We start from the raw sequence: 24,937 nt of genomic DNA, 5'->3' as shown, positions 1-24,937 counted from the left end.
GCATACTCTGAGCATGCCTGTGCTAAACTTACCCCCGCCCTGCGGGTCTCTTCCTCAGATCCTCGTTCACATGGGAGGAGGGAGAGAGATCTCAGACAACCTCAGAAAGGCAAGGCATGCCCCCAGAACCTGGCTTACACAGGGAGGCAAGGAACGAGATCACATCCCCATAAATGGGCAAAGGACTCCCCCAGATCTCATATCACTAAGGGAACAGGGGCTCAGCTCCCCACAAAAGGCAAGCCCTCTCAGAACCTGGCTTCCAGAAGGAACGGATTGTCACACCCCTGTAGGTGGGCTGGGAGTCCCTAGATCATGGCACACACACGGTGGAGGATGTATGGCTGAAAGGTGCCCCACCCCTATTCTCCTCCAGTGCCTCTGTCATGCACCTCATGTCCTCCATTATAATATCCCACTGCTCCCCTCCCCTCTCACTGGTCCCCATCCTCCCTCTGATCCCCCAACCCCTTCCCCCCATTCCCTCCTATTCTTCCACCCCAATCACCTTCCCTATCCACTGAGCATTTGCTTGTATAGTTTATTTTCCCTTCAAAATAAAAAAACAAAGTTTCAGTACCTTCTGAATATTCTGCTGCACTCAGATTATGTTTCTCCAAAATAAAAATACTCCTTTAATAGTGGCACAGTGACACAGAGGCCCACTGGTGGTTAACTACTCTGTGTCAGCAACTCTTGTCAGACCTGACACACTCACTACACCATTGCCATGATATATACGCAAGAAGTAGCATGTAATATCACTGGAAAACTTAAAACTGACTGATCCTAATCATTAATATTTTTGCGTGATGTCTGAATGAGGTGTGTACAAAGCATTATGGATGTGTGCTAGATTTATGTTCTTGAAATGTGTTTGGCAAGCAAAGCATGAACCCAGCCTGCCCCAGACAATGGAATGTGTGTTTGTGTGTCTGACCAGCCTGGCCATCAGGGAGAGACAATAAAGGCATATTTACATAAAAAGCAAACAAAGCCATCACCTTAGTGAGTGGGGGAAAGAGCTCTGGCAGGGGTCTGAACCTCAAATGATAAGCAATTGAATCAACTGATTGTATACAATATTACTGTTACAAAAGTGTATTGAGTGATGTATTTTATGAAACCCTGTGACACACTGGTAATTACTATCACCATATGAGGTATTATGAATACTCACTAATAATATGCTTTAAAGTCTAAACACAGGGAGAAACAGAATTTCGCCCAGACAAGAGAGAAGGGATATCTACCTGGCTCCAATGTAAGGTAAGTATTATAGAATGAAAACAATAGAACAAGGGTCGGCAACCTTTCAGAAGTGGATAGATAGGTAAGGGATAGATAATAAGATAATAAATATAATAATGCCACTATATAAATCCCTGGTATGCCCACACCTGGAATATTGCATGCAATTTTGGTCACCCAATCTCAAAAAAGATCTATTAGAACTGGAAAAGGTAGAGAAGGGCAACAAAAATGATTAAGGGTATGGAACAGCTTTATGAGGAGAGATTACAAGGACTGGGACTTTTCAGCTTGGAAAAGAGACAACTAAGGGGTGATATGAGAGATCTATAACATCTATAAAATCATGAATGGTGTAGAGAAAGTGAATAAGGAAGTGTTACATAACACAAGAACCGGGGTCACCCAATGAAACTGATAGGCAGAAGGTTTTAAACAAATAAAAGGAAGTACTTCTTCACACAAAACTCAGTCAACCTGTGGAACTCGTTGCCAGGGCATGTTGTGAAGGCCAAAAGTGTAAATGGATTCAAAAAAAGAATCTAATTAGTTCATAGAGCATCAATGGTCATTAGCCAAGATGGTTAGGGACACAATCCCACACTCTGTGTCCCTCTAGTCTCTGAATGCCAGACGCTGGGAGTGGACAACGGATGGATCACTTGATAAATTGCTCTGTTCTGTTCATTCCCTCCGAAGCATCTGGCATTGGCCACCGTCAGAAGACTGGACACTGGGCTAGCTGGACTATTAGTCTGACCCAGTATGGCCATTTTTATGTTCTTATATACAATAATGATTTTAAATGGAAATCAGATCTATAGTCATAAATTAGTTTTATGAGTTCAATGTGTGGCAGAATTTAAAATTATATATAGTAGCTAGATTACAGGGCTCACCATATACAACATATAATGCTAGTTGTTTGAAGCACACAGATTTTCAATGTCAAGTTTGAACTTATGTAGACTGCCACTCCTACTCAACTGAGTTTTCAGAACTAGTTAAGGCAAACTAGTGTCAGAACATAATAGCTTTTCATAGTACTGCAATGTAATCAGATTACACCATCTGGTCACTCAACCCCAGATGGGCAGTTTCACAAAAATAAAATAAAATATAAGTTGTTCAGAAGATCCTCTCCAAAACTAGTTCTCTTCTCTCTCAGAAAGTTTTAATTTTTCCTGATGTCAGAACTACTCTACAAAAAGAAAATACTCAACTTCAACCAGTCAACGAATATCACAAGTATAAACAGCCACTCCCTCAATATTTTAGTCACTACATTTTGCAGAATGCAGGTATGTTGCAACTTGTAAGTTGCCTCACAGAAAATACACAGAAAGCTGTCCATAAGACAGAACAAAAACAAAAAATGGGAACATTTATTTAAAATACAACACTATTACTTCTGCTAAGATTAAATTCCAAAAGGAGCTGTAAAGCTGCTTAAAGCTTTTACATTTGCGTAGTAATCCCCTCCACAGATGGCTGTTTATCCAGATGAAACAAAAACATATCAGCCTATGGAAATTTAGGGCACACAGAAGTCATTCAATTACAACTTTATCTATCTATCAAAATGCCGTAAAAAACTTGGTTTTATTTTTTGAAAATTCAGGTTCCCCCCCCTTTAAAACTTGACAGCTGCTCATTATTTTACTACAGATTTTAATAATCTAGTTTGCAATTAGTGCTAACTATTTAAAAAGTATTTAAGTCTATTTTCATTATAATTATAATAAAAAGTTACTACTGGATAGTCAAAAATGGACCCCAGAAATTCATAAACCCTAGTTTACTAGTTGATAACTATTTAACCTAATTTAGTGATGTCAGTTATATTAAATCACAGAAATATGCATGGGTCATATCTTGCCAACACTTTTCTACATTCAGAATTTTTAATTAAGCAGTTTTGTGTGTCCATCTAAGCTATTCAGACTTGTCAAAGTTAATTTAAAAAAAGCAAACAAATTTTTCAGCCTGCAATACCGTAGTATTCACTCAATGCATCTGTAGAATATGGTCTTGCGAGCCAGCCCCATTTTGGAGTTTGGGTACCCATACCATAATGCTACTATATAAATCCATGTTATGCCAACACCTTGAATACTGCATGCAGTTCTGGTTGCCCCATCTCAAAAAAAAGATCTATTAGAACTGGAGAAAGTACAGAGAAGGGCATAAAAAATTATTAGGGGTATAGAACAGCTTCCATATGAGGAGAAATTAACAAGGCTGGGACTGCTCAACTCAGAAAAAGAGACAAAGGGGAGTCTACTACAGGCCACCTAATCAGGCGGAAGAGGTGGATGAGGCTTTCTTCAAACAACTAACAAAATCATCCAAAGCCCAAGATTTGGTGGTGATGGGGGACTTCAACTATCCAGATATATGTTGGGAAAATAACACCGCGGGGCACAGACTATCCAATAAGTTCCTGGACTGCATTGCAGACAACTTTTTATTTCAGAAAATTGATAAAGCTACTAGGGGGGAAGCTGTTCTAGACTTGATTTTAACCAACAGGGAGGAACTTGTTGATAATTTAAAAGTAGAAGGAAGCTTGGGTGAAAGTGATCATGAAATCATAGAATTTGCAATTCTAAGGAAGGGTAGAAAGGAGTACAGCAGAATAGAGACAATGGATTTCAGGAAGGCGGATTTTGGTAAGCTCAGAGAGCTGATAGGCAAGGTCCCATGGGAATTAAAACTGAGGGGAAAAACAACTGAGGAAAGTTGGCAGTTTTTCAAAGGGATGCTATTAAGGGCCCAGAAGCAAGTTATTCCGATGGTTAGGAAAGATAGAAAATGTGGCAAAAGACCACCTTGGCTTACCCTTGAGATCTTGCGTGACCTACAAAATAAAAAGGCGGCATATAAAAAATGGAAACTAGGTCAGATCACGAAGGATGAATATAGGCAAATAACACAGGAATGCAGAGGCAAGATTAGAAAAGCAAAGGCACAAAATGAACTCAAACTAGCTATGGGAATAAAGGGAAACAAGAAGACTTTTTATCAATACATTAGAAGCAAGAGGAAGACTAAGGACAGGGTAGGCCCACTGCTCAGTGAGGAGGGGGTAACAGTAACGGGAGACTTGGAAATGGCAGAGATGCTTAATGACTTCTTTGTTTCGGTCTTCACTGAGAAGTCTGAAGGAATGTCTAGTATAGTGAATGCTTACGGGAAGAGGGTAGGTTTAGAAGAGAAAATAAGGAAAGAGCAAGTAAAAAAGCACTTAGAAAAGTTAGATGCCTGCAAGTCACCAGGGCCTGATGAAATGCATCCTAGAATACTCAAGGAGTTAATAGAGGAGGTATCTGAGCCTCTATCTATTATCTTTGGGAAATCATGGGAGACGGGGGAGATTCCAGAAGACTGGAAGGGGGCAAATATAGTGCCCATCTATAAAAAGGGAAATAAAAACAACCCAGGAAACTACAGACCAGTTAGTTTAACTTCTGTGCCAGGGAAGATAATGGAGCAGGTAATCAAAGAAATCATCTGCAAACACTTGGAAGGTGGTAAGGTGATAGGGAATAGCCAGCATGGATTTGTAAAGAACAAATCATGTCAAACTAATCTGATAACGTTCTTTGATAGGATAACGAGCCTTGTGGATAAGGGAGAAGCGGTGGATGTGATATACCTAGACTTTAGTAAGGCATTTGATACAGTTTTGCATGATATTCTTATAGATAAGCTAGGAAAGTACAATTTAGATGGGGCTACTATAAGGTGGGTGCATAACTGGCTGGATAACCGTACTCAGAGAGTAGTTGTTAATGGCTCCCAATCCTGCTGGAAAGGTATAACAAGTGGGGTTCCGCAGGGGTCTGTTTTGGGACCGGTTCTGTTCAATATCTTCATCAACGATTTAGATGTTGGCATAGAAAGTACGCTTATTAAGTTTGCGGACGATACCAAACTGGGAGGGATTGCAACTGCTCTGGAGGACAGGGTCAAAATTCAAAATGATCTGGACAAATTGGAGAAATGGTCTGAGGTAAACAGGATGAAGTTCAATAAAGATAAATGCAAAGTGCTCCACTTAGGAAGGAACAATCAGTTTCAAACATACAGAATGGGAAGAGACTGTCTAGGAAGGAGTATGGCAGAAAGAGATCTAGGGGTCATAGTGGACCACAAGCTTAATATGAGTGAACAGTGTGATACTGTTGCAAAAAAAGCAAACATGATTCTGGGATGCATTAACAGGTGTGTTGTAAACAAGACACGAGAAGTCATTCTTCCGCTTTACTCTGCACTGGTTAGGCCTCAACTGGAGTATTGTGTCCAGTTCTGGGCACCGCATTTCAAGAAAGATGTGGAGAAATCGGAGAGGGTCCAGAGAAGAGCAACAAGAATGATTAAAGGTCTTGAGAACATGACCTATGAAGGAAGGCTGAAGGAATTGGATTTATTTAGTTTGGAAAAGAGAAGACTGAGAGGGGACCTGATATCAGTTTTCAGGTATCTAAAAGGGTGTCATCAGGAGGAGGGAGAAAACTTGTTCACCTTAGCCTCCAATGATAGAACAAGAAGCAATGGGCTTAAACTGCAGCAAGGGAGATTTAGGTTGGACATTAGGAAAAAGTTCCTAACTGTCAGGGTAGTTAAACACTGGAATAGATTGCCTAGGGAAGTTGTGGAATCTCCATCGCTGGAGATATTTAAGAGTAGGTTAGATAAATGTCTATTAGGGATGGTTTAGACAGTATTTGGTCCTGCCATGAGGGCAGGGGACTGGACTCGATGACCTCTCGAGGTCCCTTCCAGTCCTAGAGTCTATGAGTCTATGATAGAAGTCTATAAAACCATGAATGATGTGGAGAAAGTGAACAGAGAAGTGTTATTTACCTCCTCACCCAATGAAATTAACAGGCAGCAGCTTTAAAATAAACATAAGGAAGTACTTCACACAACACACCGTCAACCTGTGGAACTCATTGCCAGGAGAAGAAGTTGTGAAGGCCAAAACTATAAGTGGATTCAAAAAAAAGGAGTTTGATAAATTCATAGCATATAAGTCCATTAGTGGCTATTAGCCAAGAAGATCAGGAACCCATACTCTGGGTATCACTAAACCTCTGACTGCCAGAAACTGGAACTAGATGACAGTGGATGGATCACTCAATAGATTGCAATGTTCTGTTTCTTTCCTCTGAAGCACTGGCCACAGCCGGAAGACAGGATACTGGACTAGATGGACCATTGGTCTAATCCAGTAGGTTCATTCTTATGTTCTTATTTTGCATTTCTCAATTTCATTTACATTTCAAGAAGACTAGCAATTTAACAAGTAAAATGTTCATTTGAAGTTGACCATCTATACACCTACAATCACACAGAAATACATAAATTTACATACAAGGGGAAGGGATAGCTCAGTGGTTTGAGCACTAGCCTGCTAAACTCAGGGTTGTGAGTTCAATCCTTGAGGGGGCCATCTGGGGCAAAATCAGTACTTGGTCCTGCTAGTGAAGGCAGGGGGCTGGACTCAGTGACCTTTCAAGGTCCCTTCCAGCTCTGTGAGATAACAATGTATGGAGATATACCTATTATTATCTGGTAAAAGTGAATTCATATGCCTGAATGTTGGACAATTGCTCCATCACGTTCCCAGCTCCTTACACCACGAAGTTAGAACAACATGAAATGTTGAGCTGCAAAAAGTCAGCCCCCCCCCACACACCCACTTTCACTAAGTATATTCAGCACTCTTTTAACATCCTTCTACTATGAGAGCATTACCATCTCCCTATCAGGTCTCTCTTTCTGGCCCTATTAGGCAGCACTTGGTGGCCATGTTAGCATTTTTAATAGCTTACAATGAGCTTTATGGTATTGAATCTGATATGATATATTTAGTCAATCTTCTCTTCTGACTTTTACCTCATCCTCAATGCTGCACTGGACAATGACAAAATTCTTTGTGGAGATCTTGGGTATCTAATTCTTTTTATTTCTCTGCATTCAAAACACCTACTACATGTGACTAGCACAAAACATTCTTCTTCCACTATACCTCACTTTAACAATCACCAAGATTTTAGCATTGGTACTTTTCCATTTAGTCCCAGAACACTCCCTGAGCCTTCTTTCTGAATTCAACTTTTAAAAAAAAAATTTCATTTGCTTTTCCTTTTAATTTTGTTTGCAAGATACAGATAAGCTATTTTCCTACCTACCTAGGTCTTTCTATTCTCCAGTCCAAGTTCTACTCACTTCAAATATCAGGGGTCTGTCTCTTGCTCCCCCATTTCCCCATCTCTCCAGTGTGGAAAAAAATCCTGCTTCCATGCTACTCCTTCCCATTTGATGATGGCTTCAAATGATATCAAGTCCCGTCTCAAAACCACTTTTCCTCCTGGTTTACTACTAAGAATCTGTCATCTAATAAAGTCAAATCCTACATCATGGACCTCCCGTTCTATTCATAACCAAACCATTCCCCTGAAACTTGAGCAAGGTGTCCATCATACCTACAGGAAGGACATACTGGATGCTACAAAGTTACTTACATTTATTTGCATGCTAGCCTGGTAACTGAAGAGCTCTGTATGACTAAAGATATACAAAAATAGATAATATTAAAATACTCTTGCATTGTAATTTGATCTTAAAGAATTTACTCTGTATCTTGCTATAAATAAAAAGAAAATCCTGATCAACAATTATTTTTAAAAAGCAAAACAAGGGTCAAGATAATGCAATATAAACACCATGGCCTCTTACCTCCTACAACTCCTGATTTCCAACATTAAACCAATTTAGCAGCAAAACCCAGAATTATTTTGCAAATTCACAAGTCTCTTAAAACAGATGTAAGACCTTCACCAGCCTAGAAGCATCTGCTACTTTCAGCTTCACACAGATCAACAATATGTTGGGCCTGATAGCAGGGGTCCAGCTAGCAACCTGAAAACTGTACACAGACTAGATAATCCAGTACTGCATCTTCCCTACCAATTACCCTGCATCTGACAAGGGTACGCAGGATTAACAAGATCATCACTGACAGTTGGTATAGTTAGAGCCTAAAGCATCAACAAAATGTTGCCCCTGAGAAATTGGACACCATGGAATAGATCTTTACCACTCCACCCTGCTTCCAAACATGACTGACAGCGAGGGATACAGAGGTTGGGAACACAGTACTTAGTTATAAAGCCTGGAACAGCAAGGAAAACCCACAATACAAATAAAATTCACATACACTCACACAGCACTTAGCAACCTCCCTCCTATCCACCCCTAGATTAAAAAAACGAGACAAGAACAGATGCTACACTGGCACTTTCAGCACTACTGCTAGGTGGTTATGCAGTTCAGTCGCCCACACTAGCCTAATTCCCTAAAGCAATTACAATACTGTGTTTGGAGACAGATTGCAGGGCCCTCCCCCAACACAAACCATGTGTACCCCAATGTCTGCAAACTCTCCCCATATGTGTGCCCACTACATGTGCATTCCCCACTGCCAGGAATACATGCATTTCCCCCCCCCCGCCTGCAACCCCCGCACACATGCACATATCCCCACCATATGCAAACTCCCCTCCTCCTGTGCATGCATATCCCTCCAAGCTGCCACCACATACTAAGTCCCCCTACCTCTTGTAAATTCCCCCTTGCAAACTGTGTGCGTGAATGCACGTCCCCACCTCGACCTACAATCTTCTCCCATGTACGTAGAGGCATCCGCCAGCCGCCACCATCTGCAAGCTCCCCTGTGTACACAAGCATGTCCCCCCAGCTTCCCACCACCTGCGAACTCTCCCCGGGTGTGTACACACACGTTCCACCAAACTCCTGCCATGGTGTGGGCATGGGCACCTCCAAACTCCCGTCCCCTCCAGTATGTGCATGGGAGGAGGGTGCCTCCTCCACACAAACTCCTCATCCCCCTACTGCCTGCCAACTCCCCCACTTGTATGTGCATGAGCATCTCCCCACCATCTGGAAACTCCCTCACTTGTGTGTGCACAAGCATCCCCTCAGCAATTTGCACATAAAAGCCCCCCCGCCGGGAGTGTCCTGGAGTCTCCAGAAATTAATTTTTAATTAAAGATTATGTCATGTGATGAAATCTCCAGGAATACATCCAATCAAAACAGGCAACCAGTTGGTGTGTACAAAAGCGCCCCCACCTGCAAACTCCCCCCACCCCCAGGGCATAAGTGGTGGAACTAGGAGCGCTGTCACAGGCACCCCCTGGCTTGAGGGGTTTCCGTCACATACAGCATTTACAGTTTAGCTCCCTAGCTCTCAGCACTCCCCACTATACAAATTGTTCCAATACCCCGCATGTGTGTGCAGGAGCATCTCCCACCCCCACGAATGCCCCCATTTGCCAATTCCCCTTGTGTGTGCGTGAGGTCCTCCCAGTCTCGGAGTGAATGGCCCTCCCGTCTGCAAACTCCCCCCTCCCCCTCCGCGTGCGCGTCCCTCCCGTCTGCAAACTCCCCCCCTCCCCCTCCCCTCCGCGTGCGCGCCCCTCCCGTCTGCAAACTCCCCCCTCCCACTCCGCGTGCGCGTCCCTCCCGTCTGCAAACTCCCCCCCGCCCCCTCCGCGTGCGCGTCCCTCCCGTCTGCAAACTCCCCCCCGCCCCCTCCGCGTGCGCGTCCCTCCCGTCTGCAAACTCCCCCCCTCCCCCTCCGCCTGCGCGTCCCTCCCGTCTGCAAACTCCCCCCCTCCCCTTCCGCCTGCGCGTCCCTCCCGTCTGCAAACTCCCCCCCTCCCCCTCCGCCTGCGCGTCCCTCCCGTCTGCAAACTCCCCCCCTCCCCCTCCGCCTGCGCGTCCCTCCCGTCTGCAGACGCCCCTCCGTGTGCGCGCCCGCGCTCGTCCCTGTCTGCAAACTCGCCCCCGCCCCGGTGTGCGCGCGCGTGTCCCCTACGTCTGCAAACACCCCCCCGCCGGCAGCCGCTGGCCGCCTCCAGAGCCGGCTGGAGACACAGGGAGCCGAACGGCCCCAGCGTCCCAACCGGAGCAGCCGTGGCGGGGTGCGGGCTCACTCACCCGCATGGCACCACCTGCTGCTGCCGGGGGCCGACTCCGGAGCCAGCCCAGCCGCCACCGCTCCGCGCTGCCGCCCGGGCCCCGCAGGGTTAATCGCCCCACCCCCTCCCCGACACAGCGCTGCTCCCATTGGCCGGGCTGTTGCTAGGAGACCGTCAACAAGGGCCTGCGCAGGCCTGACGGGCCGAGTCCTGAGCCGCGACACCCACCTGCCCCTCCGCCCGCGGAGCCCCTCCCGGGAGCCGAGCCGCGGGAGGGGGCGAGGACACGCGTGCCAAGGGGCTGCGCGCCGGGCAGGGGCCCCTCAGCCTGCCTGGCTCGTGGGGCCCGCGCCGCGTGCCTGCCTGAGCGCGCGCTGTGCCGGGACGGGCCCCGCCCTGCCCGCGCTCCAGCGGCCCCAGGCCGAACAGTAGCGGAGCCGCGGCGCGTGTGCTCAGCCCGCCTAAGCCGGGCCGCCCCTCGGGTTAGCGCTCATCCAGCCCGGGCGGGGGTACAGCAGCCGGGAACCCCCCCCCCGCCGCTTTGCTGTGCCCGCGTAGCCAACAAGTGTAGGGCCTAGGGGTGGGGGTGGGTGAGTGTGGGAGCGAAGGCGGCTGGGAACGGGCCCGTCTCGGGGCTGGGGGCTACGGGCAGGTGCCGCTCCCCCTGTTGATAGCTGAAGGGGGTGGTGAGAAGCGCCGCTTTTCCGGCCCTAAGGGGGGTTTGTGTTATATGCATGAAAGACTAGTCCTGCTCGGGGGAGGGGAAGGAGAGAGGCGTGCTAGGGTTCATACGTGCAGACTTGCATGAAAACTGAAGTCCTCGTTGACTGTATATGTCAGTTCTCGTTTAGGCAAAGGACAAGAAATAATGTCCAACGCTCTCACAGGTGTGTAGAGTCACCGCTCAAACAAGGATGAAAAATCCAGACAAATCCTAATGAAATACAGAATCAGTGAGCACAAAGACGTGGGTGACAAAGGGCTTGTCTACATCACAAAGTTGCAGCGCTGGTGAGGGGGTTACAGCGCTGCAACTTAGGAGGTGTACACATCTGCAGGGCATCACCAGCGCTGCAACTCCCTGTTTGCAGCGCTGGCCGTACTCCCGTTTTGTCTCGGGTGTAGAGGATCCTGCGCTGGTGATCCAGCGCTGGTAAACAAGTGTAGACACTTACCAGCGCTTTTCTTGACCTCCGTGGAATAAGCAGGTATCCCAGCATACCTGAGGAAGCCTCTGGTAATCAAGCAGGTCTCCTTCCACGGTTTGCTCTCGCGTTCCCCGAACCCCCGTGCAAGCAGGTCTCCTTCCCCGGTTTGCTCTCGCGTTCCCCGAACCCCCGTGCAAGCAGGTCTCCTTCCCTGCGGTTTGCAGGGGGGTTCGGGGAACGCGAGAGCAAACCGCGGCGAAGCTGGTCTCCTTCCCCGGTTTGCTCTCGCGTTCCCCGAATCCCCGAGCAAGCAGGTCTCCTTCCCTGCGGTTTGCTCTCGCGTTCCCCGAATCCCCGAGCAAGCAGGTCTCCTTCCCTGCGGTTTGCAGGGGGGTTTGGGGAACGTGAGAGCAAACCACGGCGAAGCTGGTCTCCTTCCCCGGTTTGCTCTCGCGTTCCCCGAATCCCCGAGCAAGCAGGTCTCCTTCCCCGGTTTGCTCTCGCGTTCCCCGAATCCCCGAGCAAGCAGGTCTCCTTCCCTGCGGTTTGCAGGGGGGGTTGGGGAACGCAAGAGCAAACCGCGGCGAAGCTGGTCTCCTTCCCCGGTTTGCTCTCGCGTTCCCCGAATCCCCGAGCAAGCAGGTCTCCTTCCCTGCGGTTTGCTCTCGCGTTCCCTGAATCCCCGAGCAAGCAGGTCTCCTTCCCTGCGGTTTGCAGGGGGGTTCTGGGAACGTGAGAGCAAACCGCGGCGAAGCTGGTCTCCTTCCCCGGTTTGCTCTCGCGTTCCCCGAATCCCCGAGCAAGCAGGTCTCCTTCCCTGCGGTTTGCAGGGGGGTTCGGGGAACGCGAGAGCAAACCGCGGCAAAGCTGGTCTCCTTCCCCGGTTTGCTCTCGCGTTCCCCGAACCCCCCTTGAAGCCGCCCAACAGCGCTGCAGTGTGGCCACATCTAACACCACTTGCAGCGCTGGTTGCTGTAAGTGTGGCCACTCTGCAGCGCTGGCCCTATACAGCTGTACTAATACAGCTGTAACAACCAGCGCTGCAAAATTGTAGATGTAGACATACCCTAAGTATAGTAGCGTTCTGGAGAAGAAACACAGGGCCGGGGGGAACCTTGGCAAAATAATTTAGTCCAGTCGCCTGTGCTGAGGCAGGAACAAGTAAACCTAGACCAGCTCTCACAGATATTTTTCTAACCTTTTCTTTAAAAACTCCAATGATGGGGATTTTACAGCCTTTGCAAGCCTATTCCCCTGGTTAATACAGGTGCCATTGCAGATTTTGATAGGGGAGGGTAACTTTAACCATGATTCCAGAGGCTACTTAGGCAACTAAAAGCTCTACTTATTTTGCAGACAATAACTTAGAAATTAGCTGCGATATATATACACTCAGCTCTAATCCAAACATGTTCTTATATCTTATGTAATGACACTGGTTAGGTTGAAAATTTAGCCCAGTGGCCTGTCTTCTGACAGTGGCCAATGCCAAGTGCTTCAGAGGGAATGAACAGTACAGGTATCATTAACTGATCCATCCTTTGTCACTCACTCCCAGCTTCTGCAAACAGAGGCTAGGGACACAATAATACTATATAATGAATAATACAAATCATGACAATAATCGTTGACTTTATGGACTCTATGGGTGCAATTTCTGTTCTTTGTTCTGGAAACAAACCCTAAGAATTTGAGGCATAAACACATTTGATACTCATTCCTTCCTTTTCTCAAACTCAGAAAAAAAAATGACAAAACAAAATGGTTTTCAGTTAAACTATAAAATTTCACAGCAGCCAGTGCTATACAGGCCAGCCTGCCACCCATTGGGGGTTTAGTGATCTATCATTGGACTTTCATTCTTTCTCTCTTCATCCTTCCTGACCTCTGTGCTGCTTTACATGTTGTCAACCATGATATCCTTCCCAATCACTTGGGACTGTTTGCTGGAGTCTTAGAGAACTGGCCTTCTTGGTTTTGCCCTATCTATTAGAGTCCTCTTATGGGGGGTTTTTGTTTTTTCACAGCAGAGAGAGAGGGGCTGTTTCAGTGGATAGGGAGCAAGTTTTCAGAGACCTGGGTTCTGCTTCGCCCTGGACCTCCTGTAGGATGTCAGGCCAGTGCCGTAGGGACAGAGTTTTAAAGGTTTTTAGGCACCCAAAGATGCAGCTAGGCATCTAATGGGTTTTACAAAGCACCTAATCTTCTAGGCACTTTTCAAAATCCCACTAGCTGCCTAGATACCTTTGAAAATCTGGCTGATGGTCAGCGTGTGCCTCAGTGCCCCCATCTGTACACTGGAGATAACGGCACTGCTCTACTTCTGAGGGGCTGTGAGGAGAAATAGTTAGACATTGTGAGGTGCTCAGATACTAGGGTGATGGGGCCATGTAAGTACCACAGGTAGCATGGGTTTTTCCTCTGCTAGCCCTTCCTTGGGTTTTGGCCCCTTTTCACCTATTTCCCTCACATCTCCCTCTTTTCTGAATGAAACCTGGGCTCTGAGGACTTAGCTGTATTTCTTCCCAGTCCCCTGGGTTCTGTCTTTACTTCCAGATCTTTAATTTAATTACCAGCACTTTCTTATCGTAATCACTCTGCCTCTGTAAACAAAATGCTGACTCCCTGCCCCCAGAGCACAAGCTGAGACCAGCCCCTCTCTGATGAGCTCTCATTGCACACTCATCAGACTGCATGGCAGTTAAGAGCTCTGCCTGGAGCTAGGACATGCTCCTGTATGAAACTCAGCAGGGGAGGGGGGGCTAAATGGTGCCCCGCCTGCTTAACTATCCTTACAGTTTTTCCTAACATCTAACCTAAATCTCCCTTGCTGCAGATCAATCTGATTAGATCTTGTCCGACCTTTAGTGGACATAGAGAACAATTGATCACTGACCTCTTTATAATGTCCCTTAACGTATTTGGAAATTTATTAGTTGGTAGGACTGGGAAGGAGGTAGATGGTGTAGGTTATTGTTCTTCTCATGTGATCCCTCCCCCATGGAAAAATAACAGCTTGGCTCTTTATATTAAATAGCTGCCTCAAACTGCTGAATGAGCTTTAGGGTAGGAAAGGCTGTGCCTCCCCAAACAGCCTGACCCTGCCCCCTATCCGACCGCCATCCACTTTCTGCCCCCTGACTGCTCCCCTCATAATCCTTGACCCATCGTGCTCCTTGTCCCCTCACTGCCCCCCAATACCCACTCCCCAACCAATCCCCCTGTCCCCTGACTGCCCTAACCCCTACACACCCTCCCTCCTCCCACCGAGTACTAACAGACCCCCGGAATGCTTACGATCCAACCCCCTCTTCCCTGTCCCCTGACTGCCCCCCCAGACCCTCTGCCCCCTCCCTGTCCCCTGACTGTGCCCGGGACTCCCTACTCCTTATCCAAACCCCCCGCCCCCTGCCATGCCACTTACCCCTGCCTCTCCCTCCCCCGGAGCCTCACCACGCGCATCCAGGAGCGGCACTGGACAGCGCTGCAGTGGCCTGGCTCCAGCGGGGCCTAAGCTCCCACCAGTCAGCTCAGAGCTTGCAGCCCTGCCCCCTTACCACACAGCTCTGAGCAGGGAGGCACTCAGGCCCAGCCCCTTACCACGGGGCTCCGAGTGGGGAGGAGCTCAGGCCCCAGCCCCTTACCATGGGGCTCCGAGCTGGGAGGAGCTCAGGCCCTGCCCCCTTACCACGGGGCTCCGAGCTGGGAGGAGCTCAGGCCCTGCCCCCTTACCACAGGGCTCCGAGCTGGGAGGAGCTCAGGCTCCGACTGAGCCATGCCACTTTAGCTCTGTTCAGGGCCGCTCCTGGACATGGCGCGTTGAAGCACCGGGGGTTGGAGGAAGGCGGATGCGGGGCTGGGGCCAGAGAATTCTCATGGGGTCCCCTGCGGGGCCTGGGCCAAATTGCCCCACTTGCCCCCACCTCTGGGCGGCCCTGCTCATGTTTTACATATGACACGCCGATTCAGGACCATCCCTAGCCATTTGGGTGCCCTACACAACCCCCTGCGGGGGAGGGGAGAACTCTGTGAGGCCTCAGGTCTCCCCCACACAGTCTGGGTGGCAGCAGCTGTGGGGGGGGGCACTTTGGGGGCCTTATAGGCCCACAGTGGCCTAGGGGATTAGTGGGGGGTCAAGAGCAGCCCATCCACTTCCCTCACCCCGGTCCCAGCCATGTTGCTCGGGGGAAGGGATCCACACCCCCACACCCACTTACCGGCAGCGATGGGAAGTGGAGCAGCCCGGCCCCAGCCCGCTCTACTCTGCCAGCTCCCAGCCATGGCGCTCCACTTCCCACCACCGGTGAGAGCCAGGGGCGGTCGCTTTCCCGAACCCAAGCGACATGGCTGGGGCCAGGGCAAGGCAAGCGGAGCGGGCTGGGGCTGCGTCTCTCTGCTTCCCACCACCGGTGAGTGTGGGGGGCGATTCTTTCTCCGTACTCACCGGTGGCAGGAAGCAGTTGTCTGGGGCCCCACATCACCTTGGGGCGGCCCTGCCCCTTGCAGTGAGGGCCAGGCGAGGGATAGGGCTGGTGCTGCTGCGTATGCAGCACGCAACTGCCTAGGGCACCATGAAATTTGGGGCAATTTGTTGCCTCAAATTTCATGGTGCCCTGTGCAGCTGTGTATGTTGCATATGCCTAAGGACGGCCCTGCGCCTGTTAATACACCACAAAAGAATATTAGCCTTTTTCACAACTGCAACGTGTTTTTTACTCATATTCAGATTGTGATCCACTAAACCTGCCAATTCTCATCAGCAGTACTACCGCCTACCCAGTTATTCCGCATTGTGTAGTAGTGCATTTTATTTTTCCTAAGTAAAGTATTTTGCACTTTATTGAATTTCATCATGTATTTCAGACCAATTCTTCAATTTGTCAAGATCATTTTTAATTCTAATCCTGTCCTCAAAAGTCCTAGCACCCTCCTATAACACAGTGATAGCTATCCTCATGTCTCTTAAGAGCTGTTTTAGCAGTGGGATATAAAAACATAGGCATTCCCAAATTAGATCATTGGCCCAGCTAGTCTAGTATGCTGCTTCTAACTGGGACCCATACCTAATATGTCAGAAGAAGCTGTAACTTCCCTAAAATTTATCTTGCTAGTTGTGCAGTGCTGTATATAGCAGAGAAAGGCATTCCTTCCAGGTTTCATTTATTATCTTGTATCCTGATGCACGTTTTGGTTACCTTTGTTGTCATTGCTTGCAAATCTAAAAGTGCTACTGATAATTATAAAACCGAGCCCACCATATTTGTCTTAAGGACCTCTTAATTAATCTATCAAAGGTATTTGTAAAATAATTATTTTTATATCTAAACATTGAATTCTGCAGGTCATGTGTATTAAGAAATACCTTAGTTTATTATACTAAATTTGCTGACCTTTATCTGAAGTCTCCTTGTCCTCATATTTTTGAGCAAAGTAAATAAGAGGAACTAATCAGTTTTTACTATGCCCTTTATAATTTTAAATACTTAATTTACCTTCTCTTTCGCTCTTTCCAGGTTGAATAAGCCTCATTTTTATACTTCATTTTACATAAATCCTGTTATAGCCTCTAATTATCTTTGATGCATTTGTCATGATTCTGCTCTGGTTTTCTGAAGATGTGGTGACCAAAACTAGATACTAGTTTAGTTGAGAAGCATACCATTTTCTTTCTCTTTTTAATACACCTTTTTTTTTTGGCACACATCTTCATTTCTAGTTACTCTTTGTCTTTGGCAATTTAAATCTTCTATCCTTAAACTATACCTTCTGTGTTCAGTGGCTTTTGGGGAAAGTATTTCTGTCAAAGGATCCAACACAAATAATCACTGACTCAAAAAAATCAAAATCAAATAAATAAACAACAGGATAGGTTGACGGGCAGGAGTCTAACCAATTAGTCAAAAGTTAATGTACAAGAGGTGGATACAGGAGGAGTCAATTATGAGAGGAAAAAATAGGCTTACTATACAGTGTACAAGATTGATCATACCACTAGGAAAACTTTGGTATCAAAGATGTGAAAGCAACAGAATAAAATAAAATTGAAATGATTAACACTGAGTAGCTTATACTTCTTTGTTCACAATGTCCTTTTACAAGTCTGTAGGGGTTATTCTCTGTTTGTCAAACACTGGTTCTTTTTCTGTGTTTCTTTTATACACCAGCTGTTTATACACCAGCATTTTCAGCAGCAATCTGCACAACATTCTGCACAGTCAGGAAGGAAGGAGTCCCTGAAGAAAGTGAGTCTCCTTTGCTGTACTACATGTTATCATATCTGTGATCCACTATATGTACAGTGTTCGGATTCCCTTTTTAGCTCAATAAAACATACCCAAATATTTGTTGGAGGATGGTAAAACCATGGATAAGGTCAAGATCAGTCTTACAAAATTGTCAAGAAAACTGAAGTCCCCGGACATAAAGTTTACCCATTACATTCAAGATGAAAAGCTCAAGATATTTTTCCTGTTTGTCGAAAAACAGTTATTTGCTCCACGCAAGTGGACAAGTAGAATTTTGCAGGGTTAGTAAATGGAAGTTAATTCTTGCCAGGGAGAAAGCATAACCCTGATTTTGTGTAGATATTGCAGAAATACTTATAATTTGGTTATGAATACCTTTCACCCTAGTGATAGATGTTCTTTAAAAAAACATATGTACACTTTTTAAAAGCTGTTTGGAACCTGTCCATCATTCCTTAATGAACCAGATGCACTGTAAAAACTTATACTGCAGAGTCTTTATTTGCTGCAGATGTGGTTGATTCAAGCTTCCTCCAAAGCAGGATTGTACAGAGTACCTATATCAATGACAGTGGCAAGTTGGATGACTGACTTTGTGCACTGGAGAGGATTATGCTCCTGTATCTTTAAGAGATACCACACATGCTGGTGCTGAATTCTGGTAGTCTATTTGATCTTAGCAGCTGTTCCTAAAGGATGTTATTCAGAAGAGAGCTCCCCAAGCGCTTTGCTGTGGATCATGTGGGTTTTTTTTAATTTTAAATAGACTGTGAGGAAGGGAGCAGAAGTCTTTTGGGGAAGCTCTTGGGCAGGAAATATATAGAGATAAAATATAATTATCTCATGGAAAAATATGTATACATACACTGTATTAATTTATAAAGGATCAAATCAGTTTGACAGTCTTCACGAAACCCCATTGAGAACAATTAAAATATACTTCTGAGCCTCTTGTCATTAAGAAATGAGATGATATATTTAGGAATTTGTAGGGGGAAGGGATTGTCTCCTTGGAAACTTCTGTTGTCATTGGATACATTGGAGGAACACATCAGATACTTCTTGTCCTTTAGCAAGTAAACATATACATTTCCCATAATGCATACTAACTCTGAATTTAATCTGTGTATGATGAACAAAATCATCAACAGTTTAATTCTCTGTACTTGCTTGTATCTAACTGCAAGAATTATTTGGAGACTTTTATTTATAATTCAATAGTACATTAAAAAGTTCTTGGGTTAATTCATTGTGATTTCTCCATTACCTTGTGACTTTCTTGGTAGAGTTAAATCAGAATTAAAATAAATCAAAGTTATTAGAAAGTTTGATACAAATGATGATTAAAGTCATTCAAAGCTTTGTTGCTGTTTTGGGGGCATTTCCCCTCTATTTTCATTGACATCATGGAGTAAGAAAGAGGGTTAAGAAATCTAACAATAAATATTAAAAAGTGAGGAACACTGTTGATCTTTTAGGAAATGAGGAGGAGGCAGTACATCTTGAAAAAAACTTACATTAAAATAGTATTAAACTGTTATATAGATAAGGGGGGTCAAGACTCCTCTTGTTCTTACAGGTTTACATTCAAGAAACGCTCGCTTTCAAGATGAATAAATTTTGTTTAGTTTTATCCTTCTCCCTTATAAATCATGTTGACTGGCAGAACAAGCTCATTAAAATGTCTGATCATGTCATGCAAAAGACCACAGTGGTTCTCAAAATTATTTGATCATGCCCCCCGTTCTTTGTATCTGTAGTAATTTAGCCCCTATTCCCTCTCCCTCCCCCCCCCAGCACATGGCCAGCAGCCACCGCTCACCGGCCACCCAATTCTGAAGGCAGAACAGAGAGTGGTTGCTGCTGGCCAAGCACCCAGCTCTGAAGGCAGCACCACCGCCAGCAACAGTGGAGAAGTAAGAGTGGCATGATATGGTATTGCCACCCTTACTTCTCTGTTACTGGCAGTGCCGCTGCCTTCAGAACTGGGCAGCTGGGGAGAAGTGTCTGTTCTCTGGCCACCCAGCTCTGAATGTGTGCAGTAAGCGTTTTTCCCTAAAGCTTCTCCTCCCCCTCCACCCCCAGTACATTCTGCCCACTGTCCAGTTTGAGAACCTCTGCACTAGGCTACTGGATTTTTTTTTTAAGTCCAACAACCTTTTTGGAGCTTCTGAACATAAGCATGTTCAACAAGGCCACATCCATATGATTTATGTATTGAATTATGTAATTAAAAATACCACCTGGTAGTTGTGCTCTCCACTGATAAGTGACCAATGTTTAATTACTGTTTCCTAGTTCAGTCAGCACACTAAAGCCCCCAGCTGTAAAATTAGCTCCCCACAAACAGGGTGCCTGTGCTGAACTGATTGCAGGACTGGGGCCTAAATATCTTGAAGGAATATCAAAATGTTACCTGACTGCAATGCCTTCAGCCATTAAGGGCCCACTTCTGCAGTTTTTAAATAAATCCCACTAAAGTCTGAGCTTAATCAAAAATCAATAGCACTACTCACAGGTGGTAGAATTGAAGGATTAGGCTCATTAGGAGCAGCACAGACGTAATGAAGCTAGTAACTATTAAAGGGTTTCAAAGATCTACAGTATATGCAGGAAAACACTAAATCCTTGTGGGCATAACAAGTTGGGACATGAAAGATTAAATTAGTATATCTCACTTCCCATTTAGAATATAAAATGTGGACAGAAAACATGGTAATTCGTTGCATGTCTGTAACATTTTTCATCCAGGGATCAGAAAGAGTTTTACAAATATTACTCTCACAGCCACCCTGTAAAATACTGTATTAACACAATTTTACAAATAGGAAATTGAGGGACCAAATGTTTTAAGAATTTTTCAAAGGTTCCACAGGCAGTCCTGCCCAAGCCAGGAACTGAACTCAGATCTCTTGACTCCCATTCCTGATCATTAGGCCTTAATACTTCTGAAGTATCCAATTCCAGGAGAAATGTGCCTCTAACTCCACAGCATGGGTTCCCACCATTCTCCACATAACCTGCACTAAGATGGCAGTAGTAACTATTTACAGTTAAAATGCCACCTTCGGGGGTATGCATGTATGTATAGATAGGTTCCATCTGTATGAAGAATACTATAGAATCACTTCCTGAATGTAAAAAACAACTATGCAAGCATCAGGATGGAAGACACTCAATGGTTACTACCAGGTTACCAACCATACTAAGAAAACAACTGGGAAAAACACTACATAGTCTCATGAAGATTTTAAAATGGGAGTTCACCAAAGTACAGTCCTTTTTACATGACACCCACAGAATAATACTAAGGAAAATAAAACAATATGACAACTTTACTTCAGCCCAGGGTCAGCTTAACCTAAGCCATCCTGTGACTAGCTTACTGAGCAAATAAACAGCAACTATCCACTGTGAACACAGCTGGTGCGTCTGTTTTTAAAGTGTTCTCAGCTGCAAATAGAAATGTTGCCTACCTCAAGAGAGATGCCTCATGTCAGACCACTTGAGGATAGCCTGAAATGGAGTGAGTATATAGCTAAGAATACCTAATCAACTAAGAATCCCTTTTACACCTAAGGGTGCCCTCAACTAAAGCATTTGAGAGATAAAATTATATCCGTGATTCCATTTTAGGCCTCAGTCGTGCAAATACTAATGCACATCTCTAATATTATACACACAAGTTGAATGAAGTTCAAGTTTACATTGTTGTGTTAGTTAAGAAAGGCACTAGAAACACACTGCAGCCCCAAAAGAGACTTTTTGGGAAAATGCCAGATTCAAATGACTATTTTAATAGTCTCATGAGTCATTTACCATATTAAAATATATTTAAAAAATGAGACAAGACAATATATAAATAAGTGGGTTTTTGCCAGGACCTGCAGGATAAATTCCTTCTCCAAAAAAGAACCTACATGCCTTCTTTATTCTTCACATGCATTGCAGAAACTACAAAGATCTCTTTAAAATGCTTTAAGATTCAGACAGTTTTAGGAATTTACTATAACTAATTTTCCTTTGCTGGTCAGAATACCTCCAATATTTGGAACTGATATTGAAACCTGCATGAAGAATCACCTCATTTCCTCACACATATTTAGAATATCACCAACATTTCTAGTACAATAGTGTTCAATCTTTAGTTAGAAAGACAAGTATGAATAAGCAATCGATTTTTGAAGATCCCTTGAGTAGTAGTTTAAGAAAGGTTTCACAGTATTTGATAATGAGCTAAACTGTTGCCAAAAATAAAAAATTGTCGGGAGACAAATATGTAGATCTTTAAAAACATGTCTTAGCAAAACAATTTTTATGGTGAATACTTAGAGCCCTAGTTCTGCAAACAGGTTGCTCAAAGATTATAGTTATGCACATATGTGCTCGCAAAATCAAGACTATACTTTGTGATTATGGTAACATCTGGATCATATGCTTCTCCCAGCTACACTTGCAAGCTATCTATGTGCTATTAGGAATTTTAGTTTGGAATAAGTATTTACAATAGACCTGTTTTCAGTGAAGGACAGGCTTGCTTGCCTTTAGTCCCAGACAGAAGTTATTCCTTTGTCTCTGCATACTCACACAGTATGTACAGCACCTAGAACAGTGCTAGAACTTAGTCCATGACTGGGGCACTATGGTAATACGAATAATAAAAAATAACAATGAGAATTTGTGATAAATTAATTGAAAAACAATATGTAGTCTATAGCTAATTTATGGAATTCACTGCCACAAGAGTGCATGGAAACAAATACCCTAGCAGGACTTTTTTTTTTTTAAAAAAAAGGGATGGGCAACTTTATCACCATGTTTTCTGACATTGTGGAATTGATTGGATGCGGTTTTCAAAAGTTATTGCACTGCAGTCAGGCAAACAAAAATTCCATTGGGTCGAGCATTAGGCCTCACTTTTTCAGGTTGGTGTACTCTTAATACTTATTCCGGGCTAGCTACGTCAGTCAGGGATGTGAAAAAAACACCACTAGTGACACAGCTATGCCAACTAAATCCAGTGAGTTGCAGCTATGTCGACAGAAGAGAGCTTATGTCAGCATAAGTGAATATAATTCAGGGAGGGGGCATTCTTACACTGGCAGAAAAGATCCTCCTGTCTGTGTACGCAGTATCTGTACCAGGGGGCTCTGTCGGTACAGCTATACCAGCATAGGCTCGGCAGTGTAAACATAGCATCAGTCAATTTCCCATTGTTGGAGGAAGGACAGAGCTGTTAATTATTATCCCTTATCTATTTTTATAACACAAGACATAATTAGGGATTAAAATCTCTATACCTAAGAAATATTTAAATAGTTTAAGATACTGGCTGTGTGCCAGATTAAGCCTAAATGGAAAAAATATTGTTCACCTCTCACAAATGATCTGACTGACCTTTATATAATTTTTGGAGAGAAAACTATGAATGTTTAGTTAAAAATTATGCCAGTCTGGATACTGAGGCCCTGATCCTACAATCTGATCTTCATGATGCAATGGTCCTGCTGCATGGAACTGCTTGCAGAACTGGGGCCTAAATTTGTAATTAAACAATACCAAGAAAAATAAAATAATTTGTAACTCTCATAAGTTTAAGTGGAAAATCCTGTTTTTTGATCATAATAAAAAATGCAATCACTGAACCTGATCTTGGGGAGTACACAGTACCCAAATACCCATTGAAGTCAATGGGAGTTATGGGAATTCATGTCCCATTACATAAACATAGAAATATTCTGTAACATTACTACTGTAAGCCTCATCTGCTTACCTCTATTCAGTAATGAGCTGGAAGACCCAGTATCAGGCTACATCATGCCATCGGAAAATCTCATGAAGAAACTTTAGAATTTCTGGAAGAAAAAAATAATAAAAGCCAACTTGTATGAAAGGAATTGGAGGATGAGCCTAAGAGTCTTTTCTTCTTCCCACTCCAATAGTATGTTTGGGGCGCCATGATGGTGAGGAGGGGGCAGGGACAAGCCCAGGCCATGCTCTGTAGCATTCTCCTTGAAATTTGTGAAACTATTTCAAGTGAAACATAATACTCACACCCACTTCTCTGCAACTGCAAGTTCCTCATGAGGGTGCAGCTAGGACAGCTGTTGCTGGTCATTGCTCCTGAGAGAGCAGTCAGTACTGCCATGCCAATGCATTAGTGGAGTTCAACAGTCCTGCAATTAGCGTACAGGCACTGGTCGGCTCTATGAATGCTGCACTTTGTCCATTGTAGTTTCCTATAGATTTGGGGCCATCTGTGAATTCAGAAAGCCACACACCCGGCCTAGTTGATTGTAAGGAGAGTGCCTGTCCATGCTCCATAAGGGAATGAGTCCATTGAAATGGCATGAACTGGCCCTGTTTTTCAAACTTACTATTATTTTTTAATTTAATAAAAAACAGTACATGGTAAAAGGATTAGAAACCAAAATAATATGAAAACACCAATGGTAAAAATTGCTTCAGTGAATTATCTGCTGTACAGTTCCTTTCTCTGTTACATGGCTACTGCAAACAGGCTCTCAGCTCTACTTAAATCCATAATCAGGATAGCCTGCGTCTCTCTACAACAGGAACAGAATGGAGATTAATAGTTAACTGCAGGTACAGGTGGTTCACAGCTTGGAAGACCATTTTGCCCAGAAGCTAATTCTAATTCAGCTCTTCAAATGAAATGCTTCTTCCTTTGCTAGGTGCTGCATTCAGATATCTTCTATAGATAGCTTCCATTTGTTGCATTATCAGTCTCTCTCTGCAACTGTAGCATCATTTCTACTTTGCTGGGGGAAGAAATAAGCCATTCTCTTCTATTCAGAGATGCCAGCAAATAATACCAATATGTTACAGTCAGTGAATGTTTCCCCTTCTCCAGCAATGATTTAGAAATTCACCTTTCTTTCACTCTACCATCCAGTTTTCTTTATACACATGCCATCTACTTCTAAACATGTTGCATTCTATTCCGTGTGCCATTAGTGCAATCTTTTAGTCTTACTTCATTTTTATTTTATTTACCCCTCACAGATTTTCTTGAACCAGCTGTTTTTACTAGCCTGCTTTCAGGAATGCAAGGCATTACCTCACATTTCCGTATCGGAATATTAATCATAACATAAAAGTATATATTCAGTTGTGTTCCCAGCAGATCTCACAGGGACACAAAGCAATTTACCAAAAAAATAAAAATCCCCAGTTGCCCTCATTCCCAAATTGGAAAGTAAATTGAGCTTTGACCACCTACGGTATTAGCTTTCTCATTTGTACAGAGGCCTCATTAG

At 44.6% G+C, this 24,937-nt stretch overlaps 1 protein-coding gene across 6 annotated transcripts in view; it reads right to left on the bottom strand.

Annotated features, from left to right (window-relative positions):
- The window catches only part of SSX2IP (SSX family member 2 interacting protein), a 52,499-nt gene extending 28,906 nt beyond the window's left edge, over positions 1-23,593 (bottom strand). For 3 of the 6 annotated variants that reach the window (XM_030573684.1, XM_030573689.1, XM_030573690.1), the window contains exon 1: positions 10,284-10,367. The gene's annotated coding sequence lies outside the window, so the exon portion shown is untranslated. Of the gene's footprint in view, positions 1-10,283; positions 10,368-10,492; positions 10,513-23,430 lie in introns of those variants that run through there. The other 3 variants (XM_030573685.1, XM_030573687.1, XM_030573688.1) reach the window with 3 other exon arrangements.
- Between the last annotated feature and the right edge of the window lie 1,344 nt (positions 23,594-24,937).

Source organism: Gopherus evgoodei, chromosome 8 (assembly GCF_007399415.2).
Source record: "Gopherus evgoodei ecotype Sinaloan lineage chromosome 8, rGopEvg1_v1.p, whole genome shotgun sequence".
Taxonomy (NCBI): Eukaryota; Metazoa; Chordata; order Testudines; family Testudinidae; genus Gopherus; species Gopherus evgoodei.
Note: the sequence above shows the minus strand (reverse complement) of the source record. Positions and strands in the feature narration are given on the sequence as shown.